The sequence below is a fragment of the Triticum urartu genome, chromosome 2 (assembly GCF_003073215.2).
Source record: "Triticum urartu cultivar G1812 chromosome 2, Tu2.1, whole genome shotgun sequence".
NCBI classification, from domain to species: domain Eukaryota; kingdom Viridiplantae; phylum Streptophyta; class Magnoliopsida; order Poales; family Poaceae; genus Triticum; species Triticum urartu.
In genome coordinates, this window is record NC_053023.1 from 744,737,357 (window position 1) to 744,756,042 (window position 18,686).

Consider the following 18,686-nt stretch of genomic DNA (forward strand, 5'->3'; position numbering starts at 1 on the left):
CAACTGCACGCAGCCTGAAAAAGCAGAAGCGGAAGATGCACTCCGGATCAGATGGAGCAAAGTAATCAATACCGCAGATAAATACGGCGACAGTCGCCACACTAAAAGCTATCCAAAAAGAAAGCTAATGCCTGAATTCGACGAAGAGGCCCTAGAGCCCTCGCATTCAAAAAATAAGAAAGCCACACGGTCGGATAGACGACCCCATAAAGCGGCAAGCGGCGCTGCACTTAAAACGGCATGCGACCCACCCAAGGATTCGCATCATGGCCCAGTTAGGTCCATTTACGGGCCAAGAAAGCAAGCTCTCGTAAGCAATGCAATAAAGCCATCATCAGAATCCGGCACACCCAAATACAGGGGCGCCGCACACCCCCTATGTTTTACCGATGAGGTTCTGGACTACGAATTTCCAGAGGGATTCAAACCCGTCAACATAGAGGCATATGATGGAACAACAGACCCTGGAGTCTGGATCGAGGACTATATCCTCCACACACTAGTAGAAAATCGGCCTTTTGTCCCGGTTCATAAGGGCCTTTAGTCCCGGTTCCTGAACCGGGACTAAAGGGTCGTTACTAATACCCTCACCCTTTAGTCCCGGTTCAAACCAGAACCGGGACAGATGGGCCTCCACGTGGCCGCTGCCGGCAGCCCAGGCAGGGGGGCCTTTGGTCCCGGTTGATGACATAAACCGGTACCAAAAGGCTTCCACGCGTTAGCAGCTGGCTGGAGCTGAGGTTTTTCTTTTTTTTTTTAAAGTGGCTGTTTTAGGGGTTTAGGGGGTTATTTTTAGGTTGTTATTAGCTAGCTAATAGAGAGAGGTGTCCTCTCTTATATCTTCATCCTTGGTTTACCTACGCTATTGCTATGTTCATTTCACCCGCAGATATATATATAATAACTCATGCATGCTCGCATCATACATCATCATATATAATAACAAGTCCTACTAATTAATCAAGCATCATCATACAACTTCTACTCGTTATTAATAATAAGTCATACGATCATCATCCTCATAGTCATCGAACCCAACCCTACATAATTGTTCTTAGCACATGATCATCAGTATCAGGTAGGACCTAAACACACTTAAGGTAAAATAGCATAAAACAATATAGACCCTGACTCTCCATTATGAAGAATGGAGATCATCCTGTCTCCAATTCTTGCGCCTCGCTTCCTTTCGCTTCCAAGAAGCTCCTTACGACTGTCCATACATTTTTTCCATCCTTTGATTGTCATGTGTCCACTTCTTTTAGAAATCCGGTATGGACAGTTGAGATTCATAGGATGACCTGGATATATGTTCAAAACACGAAGGCTGCCGCCATTCTGATACATCAAATGAGGCACACAATCCTCTGGGATTCTCTATTGAAAAACATAGTAATAACTTCGTAGTTAGAAATGATGTACTAGTTTTAGAAGTATGCAAAAAGATGCACGGATGTCGTAATAGTAAAAAAAACTTACCAGGGTATCTCCATGGTAGTTACCGTAGTTCAACACGTGCACTAGTGGCACGTATTGACCATAATGTTGAGGATTTCGATTGTAGATATTGTAATTCTCAAGATCATTACAAAATCCAACCAGATGAGTTTTCTCCTTGTAAGTTAACTCAGAGCCATCGGTGTAGTAAGTTCTATCTACCATCTTCTGCACATTCTTTGATACTTCAAAATAAGCTGTCAATGGAAATAAGTTGTCAACTATTTTGAAATGAACAATATAAATTAGTTAATAATTAACTATGTTTGAGAAACTCACATAGCGGTAGAACTGGAGGAGTATCAACAAGGACCCAAATGTCCATATTGTCTTCCTTGATTTTAGGATCACCAAGATCCATGGTGACAAGCATACCCTCATCAAAACCATACAATTTGCAAAATGCTTCCCAATTTTTGCAACCAAAATGGGTTATGCTCTCAGCATTATACAACTTTACTTCAAAATCCACATCATGATGGGTCCTTAGGTGAATTTTCTTCGTTTCAAAATTTTCATGGTCTTCAAAATCCATCCTCTCCAAGACATAGCGTCTTGCATGGCATGGGATAAACTATACTCGAATTGTTGAATATGAAAATTACACGTTGAAATAGTTGAAGTCATGCTTAATTATGAAAAAAAACACTTGTCGTCGTTGCGTACCGTTTCAACTTCGAAGGTCTCCTCGAGCTTAATGCTGAAGCGCCGACCATCGTCCAGGTGAGGCCTGTCGCACTCACCTCGATCGTCGTGGCACCAGTGGCACTCCCCCGGGAGACTTTCGTCGTCCGATGATGACATTTCCTATACGTTCATAATTCAAAGACTAAATTAGATCATTATTATTCAACTAATCATATGCATATGCCTTGCATAGTGCTCTCCAATTTGAGAATTCAATAAGAAAAATCAAATCGCAAAATAAAGTAGTATTCAAATTAGGATGCCTTCAATTATAAGAAAAACTACATCATCTCCATGTGTCCGTATATCGAATATTATCACTAATACACGTCGAATACTATATATCATACATATCGCCAGTACAGCTAGAACCGTAGCGCCCGACGGGTATCGGCGCGGGCGGTGGACACCAAAAGGGAAGGAACCATCACAGGATCATAGCTCCAGTGAGATCCCTGAAGAACCTGCCAGGTATTCTCGAACCTGCCCTCCAACGCAACCATGTAGCGACGGACGTGCTCGTCCTCCTCGCTGACACGGTGACGTACCACCTCCGCGGTGTCTGGAAGCCTCGGCACCGTCACTGGCCCACGCAACCGCCACCAAACAAGGATCGGGTCAACGACGGGCTGGCTCCTCACCAAGCTACACCCCCCGGAAGGTAGCGCCTCCCAGTACCACCCCGGCGGAGCCTAGTCCCGGACATGGCCCATCTGGTCAAGCAGGTGTCGTCCGCCGCCGACTCGACGACGAGGATGCGGGATAGGCATCGTCCACGTCGATGCGGGAATAATTGCTTTAACTAATAAAATAAACTAGTTCTATTAATTTTCTTGCTAAAAATAAACTACTTCGATAGTAAAATAAACCAGTTTTATTAAATCAACTAGTTCAACTACTAAGCACTTACTATAAATAGAATAATGTATTACTTACTAAAAATAAACAAGTTTACCTAGTTCTAACTAATTCCATTAAACACTTTCTAAGTAGTACTAATTATTAAAAGTTATCGGGGAGGGGGGGTATGTCGACAACGACATACCCGATAACAAAAAATAAGAAGAGGAAGAAGAAGAAAAAAAGAGGAGAAGAAGAAAGGAAAAGGAGAAGAAGAAAAAAGGAGAAGAAGAAGGAATAATAGAGGAGAAGAAGAAGAATCAGATTCTTCTTCTTCTCCTCTATTCCTTCTTCGTCTCCTCTTTTTTTCTTCTTTTTCATCTTCTTATTTATTTCTCCTGTTATTTCTCTCCTCTTCTTCTTCTCCTTCTTCCTCTTCTTATTTTCATTTTTTCTCTCCTTTTTTTTCTTCTAAATATGAACATATACATAAATGACTTTGATCATACATAATTTTCATATTCCTACACAATATGAACAAAATTACAACAGAAAAAATAATAAAAATTCTATGAACAAAATTACAACAAAAGAATCATAAAAATTCTATGACAAAATTCACATATTATTTGCATATATATGAACACACAAACTTTTGCATATGCAATAATAATATCACCAAAAAAATGTATGAACAGAAAAAAATTCTAACTTTTGCATCTAAACTATACATCTAAATTAAGTACAACTAAATTAACTATACATCCTAACTATACAACTAAATTAACTATACATTCTAAATTAGGAAATTACGCAAGCCGGGGCGGCGATCGACAAGGAGGGGCACGGCGTGGGCGGCGAGGAGGCAGGGGGGCACGGGGCGGCGACGGTGATGGCGAGGCACGGGCGACGGCGACGGCACGGTCGGGGGCGACGGCAAGGGCGGTGGACGGCGTCGGGGCAGCCTGGCGGCGTCGATGTGCTCGGCATCATCGGGGGCAACTGCGAGGGAAATGTGAAAATTTCCCAAGTCTTTGCTTATATAGCAAAGCCATTGGTACCGGTTCGCGGCACAAACCGGGACCAATGAACCCCTTTAGTCCCGGTTTGTGCCACAAACCGGGACCAAAGGCCACTTTTTGGCAGCCCAAAGGGCGGGAAGTGGCGGCCTTTAGTCCCGGTTGGTGCCACGAACCGGGACCAAAGGCGCCCTTTCATCCCGGTTGGTGCCACCAACCGGGACCAAAGGGCGTGTACTGGAACTGCCGCGGTGCGTTGGGATGTTTAGTCCCACCTCGCTAGCCGAGAGGGGCTCGGAGTGGTTTATAAGCCCTGCGGAGCCGACCACTTCGAGCTCCTCTCTACTGCACGCTTACGGGCCTAAATCCACTCTTTGTGCTTGTGGGCCTACTGGGCCTACTGTGGGCCTGCATCCTGGCCCAACTAGCGGGTTTCTAGTCGTATACAGGCTGTGGTGGCCTAGTAGGTGGCATTTTTAAAAAAAAATCCAGTTTTTTGTTTTTTACTAACAGCAAAATACTTACTAGTTTTTCAGTTATTATTTTTGGTTTTAGGTAATAAAAATTATAAACTTTCTGTTAGTGCCATTAATTTTCCAATTTGAATTGTTTAAATTTGAATTCTTTGAAATTTATGTGAATCACTAGTTTGTCACAAAAGAAATATTTATGATAATTGTTTTTGCTATTAAAGTTTCTTTTTGTTTATAATATTTTAAACAGAAAATACTTTGATAATTTTATTCTTTGTTGCTTTATTTTTTTTATTTTTTTCTACTTATAACAAAATACTTATTGTTAATATAAGTATTTTTTTCCAGATTTTTTGTCGACGGCACAGTGGATCTCTCAATGAAAGCACCATAGTCGGTGTCAAAACCGGCACATCTCGAGTAGGGGGCCCTGAACTGTGCGTCTAGGATCGATGGTAACAGGAGACGAGGGACACGATGTTTACCCGGGGGGGGGGGAATCTAGGGTTACATGGAGTTAGTTAAACCTCCTCATTTTTTATTTTAGGTCACAAAATTTGTTTATGAGTAGTTAAAATTTGAATAGTTTAAATTTGAATTTTTTAAGATTTGTGTGAATCACTAGTTTATGAATAACTTTACTATTTATTTTTTTCATTTCTACTTAGAACTAAATACTTATAGTTTTTTAGTGATTTCTTTTTTCTTTTAGGTCACAAAAAATAAAAACTTCTCTGTTAGTGAACATAGATGCACTTATAGAGAAAATTAAACATAAATTCATAATTCATTTCTATTTATGAATTTAGATCCAATTTCCTCTATAGGTACATCTATTTTCACTTTGAGAGGAGCTCAACAACGCAAAGAGGGACGGGCTTATAAACAGGTGTGGGCGTCCTTCGGTTGGCGAGGTGGGACTAAACTCTGGGCCAACCCTTTAGTCCCGGTTCGTGGCACGAACCGGGACTAAAGGGGAGCCTTTGGTCCCGGTTCAGGCCACCAACCGGGACCAATGGTGGTGGGCCAGGAGCCAAGCCCATTGGTCCCGGTTCGTCCCACCAACCGGGACCAAAAGGTCCAGACGAACCGGGACCAATGGCCCACATGGCCCGGGCCGGCCCCCTGGGCTCACGAACCGGGACCAATGCCCCCATTGGTCCCGGTTCTGGTCTGAACCGTGACTAATGGGCTGCCCCGGCCTGGACCGTTGCCCCCTTTTCTACTAGTGACATACATATGGCCAGAGGAGATGATCTCCACGCCATCAAATATTTACCCCTTAAGCTTAAAGGGCCATCCCAGGATTGGCTTAAAAGCCTTCCCGAAAACACAATTGGAAGTTGGGAGGAGCTCGAGGATGCTTTCCGAGCAAATTTTCAAGGGACCTATGTCCGCCCTCCGGATGCAGACGATCTTAGTCACATAACTCAATAGCCCAGAGAATCAGCTCGGCAGTTCTGGAATAGATTCCTCAGTAAAAAGAATCAGATAGTCGATTGTCCGGACGCTGAAGCCTTAGCAGCTTTCAGGCATAACGTCCGAGACGAATGGCTCGCCAGACACCTCGGCCAAGAAAAGCCAAGAACAATGGCCGCACTAATAAGCCTCATGACCCGCTTTTGTGTAGGAGAGGACAGCTGGTTGGCAAGGTGCAGCCCCAGCGACCCAAGTACATCTGAAACTAGGGATGGAAACGGAAAACCGCGACGTAACAAGGACCGTCGCCGGACTAAGGAAAAAAGTCCGAAGAGCACGGCAGTTAATGCCGGATTCAAAGGCTCACCACAAAATCAGGCAAAACCACCCCTCCAGGATAACAGGGATGATCCATCCAACTTAAATAAAATCCTGGACAGGATATGTCAGATACACAGTACTCCTGGGAAGCCTGCTAACCATACCCACAGAGATTGTTGGGTTTTCAAACAATCCGGCAGACTCAATGCCGAACACAAGGGGCTCGACACACCAAGCGAAGACGAGGACGAACCCCAAAAGCAGAGCACTAGGAAACAAAAGAACTTCCCACAAGAAGTAAAAACAGTGAACTTACTTCACATAATAAAACGCGCGGCGCCCATAAAGGCACGCACCACACGACCTATCCCCAAAGGGCCCGCCACTGGTTGTCAAAACCAATCATCTTCGATCAACTAGATTATTCTAGAAATGTCAAGAATGCAGGCTGGACTGCCTTGATACTCGATCCAATAATTGGCAGACTCCAGTTTTCAAATGTCCTTATGGACGGCGGCAGTGGACTAAACCTGATATATCAGGATACAATCCATCACATGGGGATAAACCCAGCAAGAATCCGTCGCAGCAAAACCTCCTTTCAAGGGGTAACACCTGGTCCGGACACCCGTTGTATGGGTTTTCTCCGGCTCAAAGTTATATTCGGCTCTGCCGATAACTCCCGCTGCGAAAAGCTGACCTTCCATATCGTCCCGTTCTCAAGTCGCTATCAAGCACTGCTGGGACGCGAAGCTTTCGCTCGCTTTAACGCGATACCGCATTATGCATCCCTCACGCTTAAGATGCCCGGTCCACGAGGCATAATCTCTTTAAAGGGGAAGCACTAAAGTGCGCCTCCCCCAAGCGGAGGACTGTCCGGCCGCTTTGACAGCCCCATAGTAAAATGGCCTCACCGGCCAAAAAACTTCGAAATAGGTCATTAAAGACCACGAATGCGGATAGACGAGTTCGGTACAAAAATCATCATTAATGCAGGCTTAGTGGCCATATACCCCCGCACTAGGGGCTACATGCAGATACAATAAAGCTCACTTTTATATAATTTACTTTATACTTTGTCCATTTTAAACTTTTGTTCGGCACGACCCGTTTTCAACTCAGTTCCTCTCTTTTACAGATGAACGTCGTGCGACGCCCGTCCAGGATACGGCACAACGGAGACACAGGCGCAGACGTACAATAGGGACCCGTCCTAAAGGATTCTTTTTAGATTAAGACCCTGCGTAAACCTTTTTTACTGTCTCTTGTTGCTACACATCCCTTGGTTTTTTTCCGATATAACCAAGGAGGAGGCTGGCGTCTCGGCATGTAGCCACGTCAGAATTTTTGCATGTACCTGGACACTAGGGGCTTTCTTTTTAATCAAGAGTGTTGTTTCGCCCGCACTCATCAAGACCGAACACCTTAGGGAGTGTTCGGCGTCGCGAGTTTTGGCATTATATGCATCAGCTCCGAATCATGTCTTTGGTCAAATGTTGGGTTGCCCGGCTCCTGAGTTCGGCTACCTTATGTTCCGCTCTATCGGCTAAGGTAGCACCAGGAGAACTACTGCGATTGTGCCCCGGTTCGGCCGGGCAAGCACCTCAGTAGAGAAAGCTGAAAACTGACTGTCATAATGTAGCGTGAGACTGGTCAGTCACTCGATGACCTATCGGAACCTATTGGATTCCTCCGCTTTAACAAAGGGCCGCTTCCCGGTCAAGCACACACGCGCCCCGAACTCGGGCGAGCGCAGTCGCCACCAAGGGGCTACCTAAATAGCCCCACTGTCAAGCTCCTATGGCTAAGTGAAAGTGTTAAAGCATTATAGTCCGGTTGCCTGGCCCGCTGCGCTATCACCTCCTTTGTAGGACCAAGACGTTGGGTTAAGTGTGAACATGCGTATTCTGCGAGCACCCCCGCACTATGTGCGTGGGGGCTGAAGCCAACGACTGCCATCTTTCAGATTTTGTATATATATATCTTAAAACGGCCGCACAGGAGGTGTTCCCAATACTTGAAGGCACAAGTATAAAAAGGCCACTATAGTTTATCAAAAATATTACTTTATAATTACATATGCTATCATAACATAGCATCTTTCGAGCACTGCGTCTCTATTACACGAGCGCCTTCAAGGACTTCCTGAAAATAGTGCTTGGAGGGTACTCGGCTTTTGTCCGAATCTTGGGACGCAACAACGGTGGTCTCCATCTCTGCCCAGTATGTCTTGACACGGGCAAGAGCCATCCTTGCGCCCTCTATGCATGCTGACCTCTTCATTGCATTAATACGTGGCACCGCGTCAAGGAATTGTTGTACCAAGCTGAAATAACTCTTCGGCTCCGATCTCCCCGGCCACAGATGACCCATGACGTACTTCATGGCGAGTCCGGACAACCTATTCAGTTCGGCCCATTGAGCCAAATGATCGTCCACTGCAAGTGGACGCTCTGGATTGTGAAACTACGACCAGAAAAGCTTTTCCACTTCGCAATCTTTTTGATCCCGAAAGTGTTCGGTCGCATCAGCAGCAGTCGCTACCAAATCCAGATAGGTATCCTCCACACTCCACATCCGGTCCAACGGAGCAAACTTTGGATCGCAAAATTTTCTTCGCAGCATAAAGGGCTTTCCAGCCGCAATCTGTTCGGCCTGACGCAGCTCCTCCTTCGCAGCTCTCATCGCAGAGCGCGCGTCCTTGGCATCGGCAACGGCCTTCTCTAGGTCCGTCTGTTTCGCCTGGTCTTCTTTCTCAAGAAGTCTGCAACGGTCTACAGCGCTCGTTAACTTTTCGGCCATCTCGGCCATCTCTTCCTTGCTTCGGCAATGAGCAGCCTGTTCGGCTCTCAACTCTTCAAGGGCTTTCTTGGCAGCCGCATCACTTTCTCTAGCTTGTTCTTTAGCTTGGGAAAGTTCTGCCCTAAGACTCTCCACGGCGGCCGCACCATCTGCGTCAAGCATACACATCGTAAGACACTGGCATAAAGCTCTTCTTACCTAATGCCGCCCGAGGAATTACATACCTTGAGCCTCATCAAGCCGCTTGTTGACAAGCGCGATGTCGGCATCTGCCACGTCCAGTTGCCGCTTTAGTTCGGCAAAATCATTAGTCCGGCTTGATTCCAGACACCCTGCGGCCTACATTCAAAGGCGACATATTAGACCTGGGATTATGATCCTCTGCGTGCCGTCATTTCCTGACGACGCGCAGAGTCTCAGGGGCTACTATCTACACAGGGCGCATCTTATTTATGCGCAACTGACAAAAGCGTACATTATCTAACGTACCTCAAACCCCGTCAGTAAACTTTTGACGGCCTCACGCAATCCGCTCTCTGCGGATGAGATCCTTTCAATCACCGTGCCCATCAATGCACGGTGCTCCTCCGAAATAGAAGCTCGCCCCAGCAAAATCTTTAGCTCCTCCGGCCGAGCACCAGACGGTGCCGGACTTGTCCCATGACCTCTTTCGAAGGCCGGACGTGGAGAACCTCGGGGGGCCACATAGCTATCTTCCACCCCTACCGGATTCAGAGAAACCCTCCGCGACGACACCTCAGGGTCGCCCGCCTCGCTAGGCGGCACGGCAGGAGAAGGCGTCCCGCTCTCCATCATCTCCGGAAGGAGATCCCCTGAAGATGAGCTCTGCTGAGAAGGGCTGAGATCCGAGCTACAAGGTAAAAATTCGGTTAATCTTCTCAGGTATAAATCAAGGGTTTCTCTCATCCCTCAAAAGGAAAATCTTTCTCTACTTACGGCTCGCTGGAGGCCTGATCCCCTTGAGGGCGTAGTCCGGCCGAGGAACTCCCCGGCGTAGGACCCTCTGACGAGGATTTTTTCCCCCACTTCGAGGCCACGGTCTCTGGGTCGTCAGAAGCGGCTCTCTTCTTCCCCTTAGGAGAGGAATTGTCAGTTCCTCCCTTCGGAGCGGCCTCCTTCGAGGAGGCCATAGTTTCCTTGTCCTCCCCCTTGCTTCCCTCCAAAGGCATTATCTCCAGCATCCTGACCAGCAAGGGATCCGGCCTGGTTTCGGGAAGGGGAGCCGGACACCTGATCAGCTTTGCCTTCGCTATCCACTCCTGTTTAAAAGGACAGCTCTTTTAGGGGCAAGTTTATGACAATTATACGGATAGAAGGTCCGGGCACAAGGTTACTTACTTGAGTATCCGGGCGATTGCAGCTTAGGCCTGCGTCCTCGGTCAAATCCGGACACATCTCTTGTGATCCGAAGAACAGTTTATACATCTCCGCGGGCGTTGCGCCTATAAAATTCTGGAGAGCTCGTGGTCCCTCTGGATTAAACTCCCACAGGCGAAGGGAGCGACGTTTGCCGGGCAGTATTCGGCGAATCAGCATGACCTACGTCACCTTGACCAAGCTGAGGTCTCCTTCCAAGAGATCCTTAATGCGGCCCTGCAACAAGGGCACGTCTTTGGGCAGACCCCAATCCAACCCTCTGTTGACCCATGACGCTAGCCGTGGTGGGGGACCCGAGCGAAAGGCAGGAGGCGCCACCCACTTGGTGCCCCGGGGAGCGGTGATATAAAACCACTCTCATTGCCACAAGCCTAGCTCCTCTTGAAAAGAGCCCTCGGGCCATGGAGCATCGGCATTTTTGCTTATAACAGCGCCTCCGCACTCTGCGTGTTGTCCCTTGATCATCTTCGGCTCCACTTTGAAGGTCTTGAGCCATAATCCGAAGTGAGGGGTAACATGGAGGAACGCTTCACACGCGACAATAAACAAGGAGATATGGAGGATGGACTCTGGAGCTAAATCATGGAATTCCAGCCCGTAATAAAACAACAGTCCCCTCACAAAGGGATCCATTGGGAAGCCCAACCCCCGAAGGAAGTGAGACATGAACACCACGCTCTCACCGGGCTGGGGACTGGGAATGACCTGCCCTTGAGCAGGCAACCTATGCGAAATTTCGCTGGTCAGGAACTTAGCCTCCCTCAACTTTAGTACGTCCTCCTCCGTGACGGAGGAGGGCGTCCATCGGCCTTGAAGGTCAGAACCGGACATTATCGAAGGTCCGAAGTGCCTGGGATCTGGAGCCTAGGGTGTTGGAACTCGAGGCGATGGGCGAACTCGCTTGAGATTGAAAAAAGGAGTAAGGCCTTGGTCTCTTTATAAGAGGTTGAATACCAAGAGCCCTCCCCGTAACCGTTTGGGACTCGCCTTTAATCGAGGAAACGTGCTAACGGGCACGATTGGGTTACCCACGTCCGTATTGATGAGAATCACGGAAAAAGGGCACACGATCTCTGCTTTGACAAGACGTGCCAAGGAAACTGCCTCGCAAAACGTGCTGAGGTGGAAAAGTAAAAACGATTCGAGTAAAGGACTTGGCCGCAGTGTGATGACGCACTGCGGAATACGTCAGCAGATTTGATTTGTGTTAATATTATTCTCTCTATGGCAATATGTGGAAACTTGTTTTGCAGAGCCGGACACTATTCTTGGTGTTTACAATCTTCTATGAAGGACTTGGAGGAGGAACCCGCCTTGCAATGCCGAAGACAATCTGCGCGTCGGACTCGTCGTCATTGAAGCCTGGTTCAGGGGCTACTGAGGGAGTCCTGGATTAGGGGGTGTTCGGGTAGCCGGAGTATACCTTCGCCGGACTCCTGGACTATGAAGATACAAGATTGAAGACTTCGTCCCGTGTCCGGATGGGACTTTCCTTGGCGTGGAAGGCAAGCTTGGCGATGCGGATATTTGAGATCTCCTACCATTGTAACCGACTCTGTGTAACCCTAACCCTACCCGGTGTCTATATAAACTGGAGGGTTGTAGTCCGTAGGATAATCAACTCGATACACAACAATCATACCATAGGCTAGCTTTTAGGGTTTAGCCTCCTTGATCTCGTGGTAGATCTACTCTTGTATTACCCATATCATCAATATTAATCGAGCAGGAGTAGGGTATTACCTCCATCGAGAGGGCCCGAACCTGGGTAAAAACATCGTGTCCCTTGTCTCCTGTTACCATCTGGCCTTGACGCACAATTCGGGACCCCCTACCCGAGATCCGCCGGTTTTGACACCGACAGGAGTCCCTTAAGTTCGTTCAAGGCCCGGTTGAGAGGGGTGTCCCACTTGGGCCTCATCGGAGAAGTAGGGCTTTCGGCTGCAAGCTGGTGTTGCTTCTCCAGTATTCTAATCAATTTCCTCGTGATCTGGTCCGTGTAAAAAACCTTTTTCTCCTTGTACCACTTGTAGCGGGCCCTGATGAAGTCACGCTCCAAGGGGTTGGTGAACTTCGCGAAGGGGTCTGGGAGACCCGCGGCTTCATGTTCCGCGTCCTCCTTATCCCATATGGGCCTTTTACCGAGGTAGCCACTGCTTCCGAGGCAATGCTTCCCCGTGTTCCTTTGCTGAAGGCTCTTGAATTTCGCAGCGTTAGCCTTGGCGTCCTCGGTAGTGCAAGTGTCCTTGAACTTTTCGAACTCCTCTTCCATCAGTATCGGATTTTCCTCCAGAATCTTGGACAGGGCTTCCTCAGCCTCAATAGCTCGTTTCACCCTCCCTTTCGAGGAGGCCAAATCATTGCTGAACATGCCCATGGCATGATTGTTAATCTTTTTCATCTTCGGATCATCCCACGGTTGTTCTATGTTATCATCCTGGTCGGGGAACTTGAATCTCTTGTGCAACTTCGTTAGGAGCAACTGCGTCAAATGTTCTTTACTCCTTAAGTCATCGTCGTCGATGCTCGCGCATTCCTGTAGGATGCATCCTACTTGGTTCCCATAGCACTTGCGAGGTTCTTCCGACTCTAAAGTCTCAAACTTGCCAGGTGCCATCTTTGTGATCACAAGTCGTCCAATCCCTAGTTTGTTAGGTTTTCGTATCCTCTGCTTCTTATGCTTCCTCTTTTCGGTAGCGGCATCGGCGCCGGTACCTTCCCCGCCGGTATCTTCCCTGCCAGTACCTTCCCCACCGGTCTCGGCGCCGCCATCGGTGCCGGCGCCGTCGGTGTCGATGCCGGCGTCAGTACCATCATCGAGGCGGACCTGCAAACCTTGCTTAGCAGTCAAAAAGTCGAGGTAGTCTTGTTCACCCTGATAATCCATCTCGTATGCATCTTGGTCAGAAGGCCCAGTTTCTTCGTTGTTCGACATGTTTCCTATGATTAAGTGTCCTCATTTATTTCTAAAAGTATGAATAAATGAGAAATGACATAAAAAAAGAAATCTATGTGCTAGCACTCGATATGCCAACTATGTAGCACAAATCATGCCTTTATTCACAGGAAATTTCGGCATGACCTTTGCTAAAAAATGGACATATCGAGCGTCTGAAATTCACCGGAACGGAAATGAATCAACATTCCGGCGTAACATAGGCCACTCGGATCATTTACCAAAACATGACATGTCCAAAACATGACATATCCACATATCACATGTCCAGTTCAAATTTGCATATAAATTCAGCTAATTTTGAAACCTATCTAAATTCATAAATAAATAGATAAGCTAATTAACATAACTAAAACCTAAGTAAATTAACCGAAGAACCCTAGCTAGCATAGAGAGAGAGGGGGGTGGTTTACGGAGGGTGCAGGGGCGAGGAGGCAGGCCCGACGACGGCCGAGGTTGGAGGGGAGGAAGCAGAGGAGGGAGGCAAGGGCCGACGGGTCGGGGGCGAGCGCGCCGGGATCGGGTGCGAGCGCCGGCGCCGGGGGCGAGCGCGCCTGGGTTGGGCGCGGCGGTGCGACGGGGCCGGGGAAGGGAGAGGGGATTTGGGGGAAAAGAGGCGGGATGAAGCAGGGAGAGTGAGAATTTTGGGTTAAGTGGACGTAGCAGTAGCCCGTTTACACGAAGCGCGCTACTACTATTACGGGCAGCTATAGCGGTTTTTTACAGAAACTGCTACTGCTACCTTGACTAGCTGTAGCTCTTTTTCAGTAAAGCGCTACTACTATAACCAGTTTCCCTTTTTCTTTTCCTTTATTTTTCTCACTTTTTTTATTTCCGAGAGCACTGAACGAAGGGAAGGCGATATATATTGCATCATTTGACGGTTAAATATGTATGCAAAATAGGAACATATATATTACATCATTGGACCCATGCATAATAATGGCTAAGTGTGTATACAAAATAGGAACATATATATATATATATATATATATATTACATCATTTGACCGATTCCTCAGCGCTGACGTTTTCGTTTTTGAGTCAGCTTCTTTCCCTTCTTGTTCGTCGAAGAATAATTGAGCCCCTCATTGTGACTTTGCCTTTTCCATGGAGTACGATTTTTCTTTGTTAATGTAGTATTGATTCTTCTTTTGACGTATCCTTAATCATCATCGTCATCTTCCCTCATTGGGTTGCCGTACTGATCATAGTCTTCCTCGTTGGCGACTCCATCCATTCCAATGATGTTCCTTTTGCCTCTCCTCATGACAACACGACTGGGATTGCATGGGTCGGTTATGAAGAAGCATTGTGTCACGTGCTTAGCGTGTACCCATGGCTCGTTTTTTGCGATAGCGTTCACGGTAGCGCTCTTGGCGTCAGGTATAGTCATGGTAGTGAAAATCCGGTTTTCTCTTTCGACATTATTAGCCCATCTGACACGGAACATCGTCGTGTTGTGCAGTCTAGAGTAGTCAAGCTCCCAGATCTCCTCGACCCTTCCATAAAATCGTTCAGTTGCGCCGTTGTCGCTACCGGTCATGCATTCCATCGTCACCCCTGAGTTCTGATCCTCACTGTCCATATCTTTGGCCTCTGTGTAGAACGTGTATCCGTTGATATCATATGCCTGATAGGTTATGAGGTTGGGCGAGGGGCCATGTGCTAAGGCGTATACGAGCAATCCGTCCTTAGTGCCCTCCTTCGGGGGATTAGCAATAATATGCTCTTTGAACCAATGCAGGAAAGTGGAGTTGTGCTCTCTAGTAACTTCGGCGTCTGTCTTGCATACCCCCCGGTCACGATACTTCTTTGCGATAATTTCTTTGTGCAGTGCCACGAAAGGATCTACCTCGTCTAGATGTTGTAGCACTACCAAGTTTGCTCTGTCAAAGTCGCTGCGTCGATCTGAGTATGCCACATGCAATTCCCTGCGACCGTTGCAGTGACCTTCTCCTTCGAGCCTCCCATCATGCTTGTTAACGGGCAAACCAACACTAACACCAGGCGGCTGGTCTGCGCCATATAGAAAATTCTCACAGAAAGAGATGCACTCTTGTGTCAAATAGCCCTGGACGATGCTTCCATCCGGTTTGGACATGTTACGAACAAATCCTTTAATGATCCCATTCATCTTCTCAAACGGCATCATGTTGTGCAGGAATGACGGCCCCAGGTCTATTATGTCATCCACAATATGGACACACAGATGCACCATGACGTCAAAGAACGCGGGCGGGAAGTACATCTCAAGCTCATTCAGTATCACAACGATCTCTTCCTGTAGCCTTCAGAGCTGCTTCACACTGATCGACTTTCGAGAGATGACGTCGAAAATGTTGCAGAGACCAATAAGCGTGTCAAGGACGTGCTTGTCCATTATCCCTCTAATGGCAACAGGTAGTATCTGCGTCATCATCACATGACAGTCATGGGACTTCATCCCGCTGAACCTTTTCTTGTCCGTGTCTAGATATCTGCTTATCTTGCCACAGTAACCGGAACTAACTTTGACTCTGGTAAGGCACTTAAAGAATTGATGGATCTCAGCCTGACTTAAGGTGAAGCAAGAAGGGGGGCAATAATCCTCTTTCTTTATTTTCTTGCCCTTCTTATCCCATGCCTCTGTCTCCGTCTCTGTCTCGTCTGACATTTTACGGGGCGGCATGTGTAGATCTTCCCTGATTTTCAAATCTTGCAAGTCTTTTCTTGCCTTCGGCCCATCCTTGGTCTTATCCGGCATGTTCATCAGTGTTGCGAGCAAGCTATCAAGGACATTCTTACAGATATGCATTTGATCAAGGCAATGAGGTGTATCGAGTTTGTGCCAGTACTCCAAGTCCCAGAACACAGACCTCGTCTTCCATACCTTCAGCAGCGGCTCCGGCGCCTTTCTCATCGTCTTTCCCGACGCGGGGCACTCCTAGTTTTTCAACAGCTCATCGATTTCGGCACCGCTCCGCTTACGTGGAGGTCCTCGATGCTCAGCGTGACCATTGAATAGATCTCCACGGTTTCTCCACGGGTCGTCCTGTTCGAGCCATCTTCGATGCCCCATGTACACGATTTTCCCAGACCCGCCATCTTTCCTTGATGTTAGCTGCTGAGACGTCGTATCATTCATGCATCGCGTGCATCCACAATATCCATGGCACACCTGGCCTGCCACATATCCGTAACCGAGATAGTCCTGCACTGTCGTGATCAACGCGGCTCTCATGTTGAAATACTCGCCTTTGCTGGCGTCCCATGTCTTGGCCGGTGTTTTCCATAACGTGTCTAACTCCTCTTGAAGTAGCCCCAGATACAAATTAATATTATTTCCTGGTTGTTTCGGCCCTTGAATAACCATGCTCATGTGAATGTACTTCGATTTCATGCACAAATAGGGGGGGGTTGTACATCCATACAAACACGGGCCATGTGCTATGGTTGGTGTTCCGATTGCCAAACAGATTCATGCCATCGGTACACGCGCCGAGCACGATGTTCCTTGCATCACATCCAAAATACCGGTAGAAGCTGTTCAACGCTCTCCACTGGCTTCCATCCTTGACGTATCTCAGCTTCGGATCATCTCCATCGTCGGGCTTCTTGCTCTCCGCGTGCCAGCGCATTAGCTTTGCTTCCTTGGGATCTACAAAATACCTCTAGAGACGGGGAGTGATCGGTAAGTACCATACCACTTTCTGGGGACATTTCTTCCCAGCCTTCTTGTATCGAGAAGCATTGCACACCAGACAGCTTGTTTTTTCCGCGTGCTCCTTCCGATAAATTATGCAATCGTTGATGCATGCATGGTATCTAACGTGTGGCAGATCAAGAGGGCACACGATCTTCTTGGCCTCATCAGCAGTACTAGGAAATAGATTACCCGCGGGAAGAACATCCTTTAGGTACTTGAGATGCTCATCGAGGCTAGTGTCGGTCCATTTGTTTTTAGCCTTCGTCTTCAGGAGTTGGAGCGTGAAACTCAAGCGGGTCACCTCAGGATTGCAACCATCATACAATGGAGTGTTCGAGTCTACCACCAGTTGCTCCAGCTTAGCCTCCTCTCTAGAAGCAGCTCTCTCAGTACTCGTCTCCTTGCGAAGCAATGCTTGAACATGAGGGTCCCGCATGATTGAACTTAGTACCGACGAACTCTACTACATGGAGTCCATGTCGTTCTCTCCGCCTCCATGTTCGGCCCCTTCTCCGCCGCCATGTCCGGCCCCTTCTCCGCCGCCATTATCGATCATCTCTTTGTCTTGCCCCGTGTCATCATTGCCTGCCCCGTCGGCATCCTCAACATCATCATCCTCATCTTCAATTATCCACCGAGTATAGCCATCCATGAAACCAGTCATGAGCAGGTGCGCTTCGACACGGACATAAAACCTCTGTCCGGTTATTTTCCTTCATGTCCTACACCGCCGACCGCAACCACCTGTCCACCATCGTTCCACTGACCATCGTCAACTCTGCGTGCATTCATCAAAGTCATACAAAAATTCGGCATGACCTTCCTTAAAAATAGGACATATATAGATCTAGAGTTTGCCCGGAATTCACCGAAACAGAAATAAATCGACATTTCGGCAAAACATAGGCAACTCAAAAGCACAATTTGGCGTCAACTCATGCCACACACACAATTTCCATAAACATATCACACACACATAAACATATTTCCATTTTGCAAAAGCATGAAATTTTAATCACCTCTATCTCGAGATCGAGCACACGGTGGAGATGATGATGTAGGAGGTCAAAAGTGCACAAAGCTCTTCTTGACAAAGAAAGATCTAGTTAGGGGGCAAATAGGTCACTTAACTAAATGCTACATCTACCTAGCTAGCTAATTTGGGAGGAGACAACTTCAACTAGTGGAAGGGGCAGGAAAAAGAGAAAGGAGATGCATTAATGGAGGTGGTGTAGTAATAGCTAGGAGTAATGAAGAGAGAGAAAGGTAGGTAGAAGAGGGAGAGTAATGGGGGGAGAAGTATTGAGGAAGAAGAAGAGTGAGAGAGGGAGGATGTGGGAGGTAGGGGAAAGGGAGGAGAGGAGATGGGGAGGGGGATGTGGAAAAAGGTGGTGGGTGCTGCGTCTTAGCAGTAGCGCGGGAGCAAAAGCGCGCTGCTGCTAAGAGCGTAGCAGCAGCACGCTTTCCCATCACGCGCTGCTGCTAAACGGGCCAACCGTGTGCACAATTTCAAACCTAGCAGCAGCGACGTGACAAAAAAGCGCACTACTACTATGGCATTAGCAGCAGCGCGCTTCCTGACGCTGC